Below are 8,718 nucleotides of genomic sequence, written 5' to 3'. Positions count from 1 at the left end.
ATATTGCTCAGTCTTTAGTTTTCTATGTTGTGTTTTGCGTACTGTTGTTTGTCTGTTGGTATTTTTCTTTTTTAGCCATGGCGTTGTCAGTTTATTTTCGACTTATGAGTTTGAATGTCACTTTTGTATCTTTCGCCTCTCTTTTTCATTCATAGCTTCATTTCATCATAGCTTTTCGATGCATATATTTCATTGTTAATAGATTTTCGATGCATATATTTCATTGTTAATGGCTTTTCGATGCATACATTTCATTGTTGATAGATTTTCGTTGGCATACATTTCATTGTTAATACGTATACCTTTTCGATGTACATATTTCATTGTTAATAGCTTTTCGATGCATATATTTTATTGTTAATAGTTCTTCGATACATATTGTTAATGGCTTTTCGATGCATACATTTCATTGTTAATAGTTTTTCGATGCATATATTTCATTGTTAATAGTTTTTCGATGCATATATTTCATTGTTAATATATTTTCGATGCATACATTTCATTGTAAATAGATTTTCGATGCATATATTTCATTGTTAATAGTTTTTCGATTCATACATTTCATTGTTAATAGTTTTTCGATGCATGTATTTCATTGTTGCTAGTTTTTTATGCATTTATTTCATTGTTAATAGCTTTTCGATCCATATATTTCATTGTTAATAGCTTTTCGATGCATATATTTCATTGTTAATAGCTTTTCCATTCGGATATTTCATTGATCACAACTTTATCGTTCATATATTTCATTGATACAGGTGAAACAAAGATTTTTAAAAAGTGTTATTTCATAGCACTAAAATGACACCTAACAACAATATTCTTTGATGCACTTGTTAGAATAAGTGTGCGATTTTCCAATCAAATATTCTTCGAACAATGATGATTTTGATAGCCTTCTTTTTCAGATAATGGTTGAATTATCGTTGCTCGTGGTTCTGTTGTCAGTGTTTGGAACATGTTTAGGTTCCAAATATAGCTCATTGCTCATTAATGAACATAATCGATATAGAAAAGGGGAAAATGCCGCCAACATGCAGAAATTGGTAAGTAACTCTGTCTATTACTTCTAATTGGCAAAACAAATGTACAACGAACGTGAAACTAAAACCAGACTGGCAAAAGAATGTAGCAAATATCAAATAGAGCTTATACAAAGGTTAAGCATCTCTGGTTAAGGACTTATGGTTTTGGGAGTTTTTACCAAATATACATAAACAGAATTAATGCCCGATTTATAATTTGTCGTCTACAGAGATGATTAATTTCAATGTCTCTATTGATACTTATAGTGTTCCCTCGCCATCACATAAGGATCGCTTCCTTCTAAGTGTAGCCATTGATTCAAATGATGTTTGGATGTGCTTGTTACACTTATATCCTGTTATATAAGAAAAGTTGTGATAAAACGAATGAAAAAATACTCACAAATAACTAGCGTATCAAAGAATTCTCGGCTATATTACTGTTTCTCGTCTTGACATTTACTTGAAGATCTTGAAGGAGTAACTCAAGCCATACAACAAGATAAAACGCCTTCTAGCTACGATTTGTATGGATTTATGTTTAGGAATAGTCAACCGTTCAACTCCTGCTCCAATAGTGACACCAATCAGTTCTACAGAATTCACCATTATTTTAGTATAACTAGCTAATATATGTTATTAGTCAAATAAGGCATATTTTACTATAAGTGGCATAGGAGTAGACTATCAATTGGGAACACATTTCTGAAAGTGACACTAAAAAACTGTTCTTTAGTCTTATAGTCTAGAAGTAAGTGTCCTCTTTCATTTTCAGTTTTTTTATTTTCAATTAAAAAAAAATTCCAAAAAGTGGGGGTGGCAGTTGCTGCCTTTGCGCCCTGCTCATATGCCCATGACTATAGTATCTCATTTACTGCTTTCTCTTCTTCAATCTAACGACCTATATGTTTATATTTTCTTATCTTCATTTGATCTTGTTTATCTGACTTATACTAGGTCTGGAGTCAAACTCTTGAACAAGAGGCTACTGCATGGGCTGCAAAATGTTCTAACAGCCATCAACAGAATGGTAGAGGAGAAAATCTTGCAATGCAAAGTGTTGGTGAAGATATAAATGTATTGATAAGGAGAGGTATTAAAATGTGGTTTGATGAGAAGAGAAACTATGCCCCTGGAGGGGGTTTTAGTATGTCTACAGGACATTATACGCAGGTAATTGTGAATATGAAAAGTAATGTGACATAGTATGTATCTCTGGTCCTGTATATGCACCCTTATTGAGTCAATTGCTCTAGAAAACATGCAAAACATTTCAGAATCGGGTGCGTTCAATTTGCGCGAATTTGGTGATTTCATGTTTTTTTTTAGGATTTTTTAAGTATTTTGCAAGTGTTAAAGATTGAATAGAAAAACTGCATCATTAGAATACTGAATAGTGATCGACTAAATAAATAAGGTAAGTTATTTTGGAACGTTGCGTCGAGACACAAACATGCATGGCATGGAGGTTGGCCATTAGTCAGCAGAACCCTAACCCAATTAATACGTTCGTTTTATTCCGCTCATTAAGATTGCCGCGTTTTTATTCGGATTAACTTGTTTGAACCTTTTCTGTTTACTCTGGTGTTTGTTTCACTGCATCAAGATCAGGATCTATCCTCTCTGATCTCTTCGTCTAAACGTTAATCAAAAAATAAAGGTATTCCAGTGTAATTTGCCCATTTTGGATTAGATTTGTCCTTTTTGTAATTTTGAAGGGAATTCACAACTTTCGACCTCACATGGATTTAGCTATTTGTTTATGTCCTTTTTGATCATATAGCTCTTCAACTGTTTCGATTCTTATACATCCTTGGCATTCAAAATTCGGCTTTTAGTATTCCTGATAAATCCAGTAAAACGCTTCGGACGCATGAAATTCATCAATTTGTTTTAAAGGAAACAGATAATTCCTACCGGTTTTCTTTAAAAGAATTCTTAATTTGTAGGAATTAATTTTGATTTTTTTTTTGACAATATATATGCTAAGTATATGATTGCTGGCTTTGATGTTTTTTATTACTTCCTGTCATGTAAATTTTGGATGATGAATTGAATTCTTATTGCACTTAAGGTCAGTTCAAGTGTACATTGCTTACGTCTTGATTATATTTAGACTAGGAGTTCATTTATTATGTCTCAGAGGAAACGAATATTAATATTAATGAGACAAAATTATGTGGACCAGGTTTGAATCACTTATATAACTATACTTAAAAGATGATTTTAAAAACACTGAACTTATTATTGTCATTTTTTGACATTGTAGTTAGTGTGGGCGGACAGTAAGCAATTGGGTTGTGGTGTACAGATATGTAACCCGAATTCAAAATTCCCTATGAAATACATGTATTTAGTGTGTTTTTATGACCCACCGTAAGTATCAATGTATCTTACTTAGCTTGTTTCTCGTGTCATATTTAGTAGTGTATTTTATGAAAATGACATTACATTAAAAAGTTTGAGAGAAGCAAGGCAAAAATTTGATCTTACTTTGAAAAAAAATCACTGTGACCTGTAAATACTAGTATTAACAGAAGAACTGATAAATCATAAATTATGACTTTAGAATTCAGTATAAATTACTACTAAAATATACTGCTCTGAAATTGAAACAATCAACTAAAATGTATTATCACATATGAGGACAATATCGTGTTGATATAGACAAGCACTTACAGCAAGTAGAGTAAGTTATTACAATGCCACGTGCTTCCTTCAAGCGATTGGGAAGCCAAAAAAAAAAACCGATGTAGCTAAAAAAAAAACAAAAAAAGGGTGTTATAAAAAATGTTGAAAGCTGATCATCTGATGTGTTTGGGTAAATTTACTGTTGACTCTGATGTGTTTGGGTAAAGTTACTGTTGACTCTAAAGTGTTTGGGTAAAGTTACTGTTGACTCTAAAGTGTTTGGGTAAAGTTACTGTTGACTCTGAAATGATTATTTTTTCGTCAATCTGACAAGCATAATTCCAAATCAGTTAGTGTTGATGTTATTTTGGCAGCATGGAGCAGCTCAAAAGTTCATCTCAGTCTCGATTACTTTGCTCCCTTTGAATTTGACAAAAATGCTCAACTCTCTTTTTTATTTGTCTTTTTATAAATCAATATAAAATTGAGAATGGAAATGGGGAATGTGTCAAAGAGACAACAACCCGACCATAGAGCAGACAACAGCCGAAGGCCACCAATGGGTCTTCAATTCAGCGAGAAACTCCCGCACCCGGAGGCGTCCTTCAGCTGGCCCCTAAACAAATATGTATACTAGTTCAGTGATAATGGACGTCATACTAAACTCCAAATTATACACAAGAAACTAAAATTAAAAATGATACAAGACTAACAAAGGCCAGAGGCTCCTGACTTGGGACAGGCGCAAAATTCCGGCGGGGTTAAACATGTTTTTTGAGATCTCAACCTTCCCCCTATACCTCTAGCCAATGTAGAAAAAACAAACGTACAACAGTACGCACAGTAAAACTCAGTTTAAGAGAAGTCCGAGTCCGATGTCAGAATAGGAAACACAAGAAAATAAACAAAATGACAATAATACATGAATAACAACAGACTACTAGCAGTTACTGACATGCCAGCTCCAGACCTCAATTAAACTGATTGAAAGATTATGTCTTCATCATATGAATATCAGGCACAATCCCTCCTGTTAGGGGTTTAGTATTATACCATCATTAAATATATGAGAAGATCATAACCCGTGTCATGCCAACAACTGGTTTTAGAATAAATATGTTTAATTCCGATGCAAAGACCCTATAAGTGAATCAATATTAAAGCCAAAATATGCAATCTTTAATGACCTGACAACAGTATCGTAACTATATCCCTTCTTAATAAGTCTGTTTAAAGGTTTTGTTAGCTTTTGAGGTGAATACTGACATTTTTGTGCTTTGTAAAGAATATTACCATAAAAGATTGGATGTGAAATACCCGAACGTATAAGATGTCTGCATGTTGAGTTATATTTACGAATGATGTCCTTATACCGATGATAAAATTTAGTAAATGTTTTGACTAGTTTATGATATCGAAAACCCTTGTGTAATAATTTTTCAGTAATACATAAATTCCTCTCGCTAAAATCTAATACGTTGTTACATACACGAGCGAATCGTACAAGTTGAGATATATAAACACCATAAGATGGTGACAAGGGAACGTCACCATCTAAAAATGGATAATTAACGATAGGAAATGAAAAATCATCTCTTTTATCATAAATTTTTGTATTAAGCTTCCCGTTAATGATATAGATATCAAGATCGAGTAAAGGACAGTGGTCATTGTTAGTATTAGCTTTATTTAAAGTAAGTTCAACAGGATAAATTTCTTTAGTATACATACTGAAGTCGTCATTACTGAGAGCCAATATATCATCCAAATATCCAAAAGTATTGTTACATTTTTGTATCAGATGTTGTTTCGATGGGTCTTTGCTGATTTTAGTCATAAAGTGTAACTCATAACAATACAAAAACAGGTCCACAATAAGTGGTGCACAGTTAGTCCCCATTGGAATTCCGATAACTTGACGATATACGGAATCTCCAAAGCGAACAAAAATGTTATCAAGTAAAAATTCAAGGGCAGATATAGTATCAAAGCATGTCCAATTGACATAGCTCTTTTGTTTGTTGCTACTAAAAAATGACCTAAAAGAGTTTGAACATATGTATTCGCATTCCGACTTTTTAAATGCCTATTTAATTAGGTGTGTGAATTTTTTCTTAATAAGAATATGAGGCAAAGTGGTATATAGGGTAGAAAAATCAGTACATAGTTGGGACTTTCATTGTATTAGTATGTTGATTCAGCTTGCATTCCACAAGCTTGAACGAGGATTAAACCCCAGTTGACCCACTATTTAAGGAAATATCTTTGAATTAAGAGAAATGCAGGGTGTGTGGTAATACGACAGCCATCTTTAAACACAATAACAATAAAAACATAAATTGCAAATAGAGGTTAGTGGGACTTTTTCTGACCTCTAATGATCGAAAGTCAACACAACATACTTGGGACAGGGACATTAATATGTGCCGGGGTTAAACTAGTTTGTGGAGTTCTCAAGATATCCTTGTTTTTCTTTTGATCAGTAGAACAACGGTAACTATCAGTCTATAATCTCTTTAAGTATTGATAGTATTGACAACAAAAACAATACATAATTTGAAAAATTATAAAAAAAATAGACCCTTTTCAAAATGAATGAACGCTGTAATCAGTTATTGAAAGCAAGTTCATGGCGATATCATGCCGTAGTACACTCGGATATCAGTGACTTCACTTTCGAGTAGATTTCATTTAGAGACATAGTGATCATTTCAGAAAAATATATTATGCGATGGAACATAAACATTATGGAAAATTTACATTAAGAATTAAAAATCGTCATGTGTGTCACTAATTCTGATGTGAAAATTTCGGTAAGAACTATATATATCATAATGCACGAAAAATCAACGATTGGTGTAGAGTAGGCATAATGAAATTCAAAATGAACACTCTTCGATGGCATATTTAGATAATGCAATTATTTACAGAGAAAATAAATATCTGTAAATATTGTTGAAAATGTACATAATGTGATGTTGTTTAGCTATAAGCTTGTTTTACATGTTTGCAGAGGAAATTTCAACAATAGGGAGCCATATGTAAGAGGACAAGCATGTTCTAAATGTCGATCAGGACAGATGTGTGATGCAGGTCTTTGCTCAGGTATTTTAAAGTTTTTGATAACTTGTTTTAAATTTTCAAGACTAAATTTAAGTGAACAACATTTACAGTTAATAGAAGTATTATTCTTTCTATACTCGTGTTGATATAAAGTTTGACTGTTGTATAGACACTTGCCTACTGCATATTAGGGAGCTACCATTTGATTTTTATGGGGGGAGGCTAGGATGAAATTTGAAAAAAAGGCAGGACAGGAGTTTTGAGTAAACAATAGGCAGGATGAGCAACTTGGCAAAAACAAAAGGCAGGATGACAATTTATGTAAAAAAAGTCGGGATAAAAAAAAAAAAAGGCAGGACCGAATAGAGTGAAAAATAAATAGGCAGAACAGAGATTACAACTAAAAAAAATGCAGGACAAAATTTTTTATCCTTTTGGTTGGTTTCTTGAGATTTACCATTTGGTTTCTTATTATGTAACATTTGGTTTCTTGAGATTTACCTTTTGGTTGGTTTCTTGAGATATACCATTTGGTTTCTTGAGATTTACCATTTGGTTTCTTGAGATTTACCATTTGGTTTCTTGAGATACCACCATTTGGTTTCTTGTTATGTACCATTTGGTTTCTTGAGATGTACCATTTGGTTTCTTGAGATGTACCATTTGGCTTCTTGAGATGTACCCTTTGGTTTCTTGCGATGTATCATTTGGTTTTTGAGATGAACCATTTGGTTTCTTGAGCTTTAACTTTTGGTTTCTTGAGATATACCATTTGGTTTCTTGAGATTAACCTTTTGGTTTCTTGAAATTTACCATTTGGTTTCTTGAGATTTACCATTCGGTTTCTTGAGATGTACCCTTTGGTTTCTTGCGACGTATCATTTGTTTTTTTTTTTTAGATTTACCTTTTGTTTTCTTGAGATGTACCATTTGTTTTCTTGTTATGTACCATTTGGTTGTTTGAAATTTACTATTTGGTTTCTTGTTATGTACTACTTGGTTTCTTGTTATGTACCATTTGGTTTCTTGAGATTTACCATTTGGTTTTTGAGATTTATCATTTTGTTTCTTGAGATGTACCCTTTGGTTTCTTGCGATGCATCATTTGTTTGGTTTTTTTTTAGATATACCTTTTGGTTTTTTAAGATGTACCATTTGGTTTCTTGAGATATACCATTTGGTTTCTTGAGATATACCATTAGGTTTCTTGAGATATACCATTCAATTATTCAGATACTTTCGAAGACAAAATAAAAAGAAAAATAGAAGGATAAATTTATTCAACTATTTGATCAAAAAGTTGTAATAAGTTTTTTTTTAATTATCATATAACCATTACTTAATAACGATATGATCGATATGCCGGTAATATGTTCTAGTCAAATAATACCAGCTTGTAATTGGTTTATTTCTATATTGTAGATCACACTACAGTAGGACGAACTTCTAATGTCCCGAATACAGCAACAAATATAAACGGCAGAAGCAACGTTAATGATAAATTGTCTGGGAGAACAGATTGGAAATTTAGTCCCTGGAACATTGTAAATGAAAATCAAAGAAACAAACCTAATCAAAACAGGCGCATAACTACCACTAGAGAGAATAAAGGTAATGGTAGAGTCATTTGGAGCTGGACATCAGGAAACAATAACAATAGAAGTCCACAAAGTTGGAATAGGAACACGGGTAGAAATATGAACACTAGAAGAGTTTGGACTAGTAGACAAAATGGAAATACAGGGACACCAACGTATAACTGGTCATACAGTTGGCGCTCTTAAATTTCAGTAATGAAAAAAATGTAATACATAATAATCGGTTATATGATACTTCAGATTATAGATTTGAACAAGACAAAATGAAGTTATAACAAAAACTAACATGGATATATCTTATATCATGCTCGTTTTTATACAGACCATAGTATCACCCCAAGACTTGACAAGTCTATATTTATCTGATTAAACAAAGACCAATAAGGACTATTTGTTTTAAT

At 32.5% G+C, this 8,718-nt stretch overlaps 1 long non-coding RNA gene across 1 annotated transcript; it reads left to right on the top strand.

Annotated features, from left to right (window-relative positions):
- The first annotated feature begins 913 nt into the window (after positions 1–913).
- On the top strand, positions 914–3,395 carry LOC127725895 (uncharacterized). Its single transcript, XR_007993265.1, has 3 exons — positions 914–1,046; positions 1,983–2,198; positions 3,295–3,395. It is a non-coding gene; the product is annotated as an uncharacterized LOC127725895 (long non-coding RNA).
- Positions 3,396–8,718: the final 5,323 nt, after the last annotated feature.

Source organism: Mytilus californianus, unplaced genomic scaffold, assembly GCF_021869535.1.
Source record: "Mytilus californianus isolate M0D057914Y unplaced genomic scaffold, xbMytCali1.0.p SCAF_15, whole genome shotgun sequence".
Taxonomy (NCBI): Eukaryota; Metazoa; Mollusca; class Bivalvia; order Mytilida; family Mytilidae; genus Mytilus; species Mytilus californianus.
Note: the sequence above shows the minus strand (reverse complement) of the source record. Positions and strands in the feature narration are given on the sequence as shown.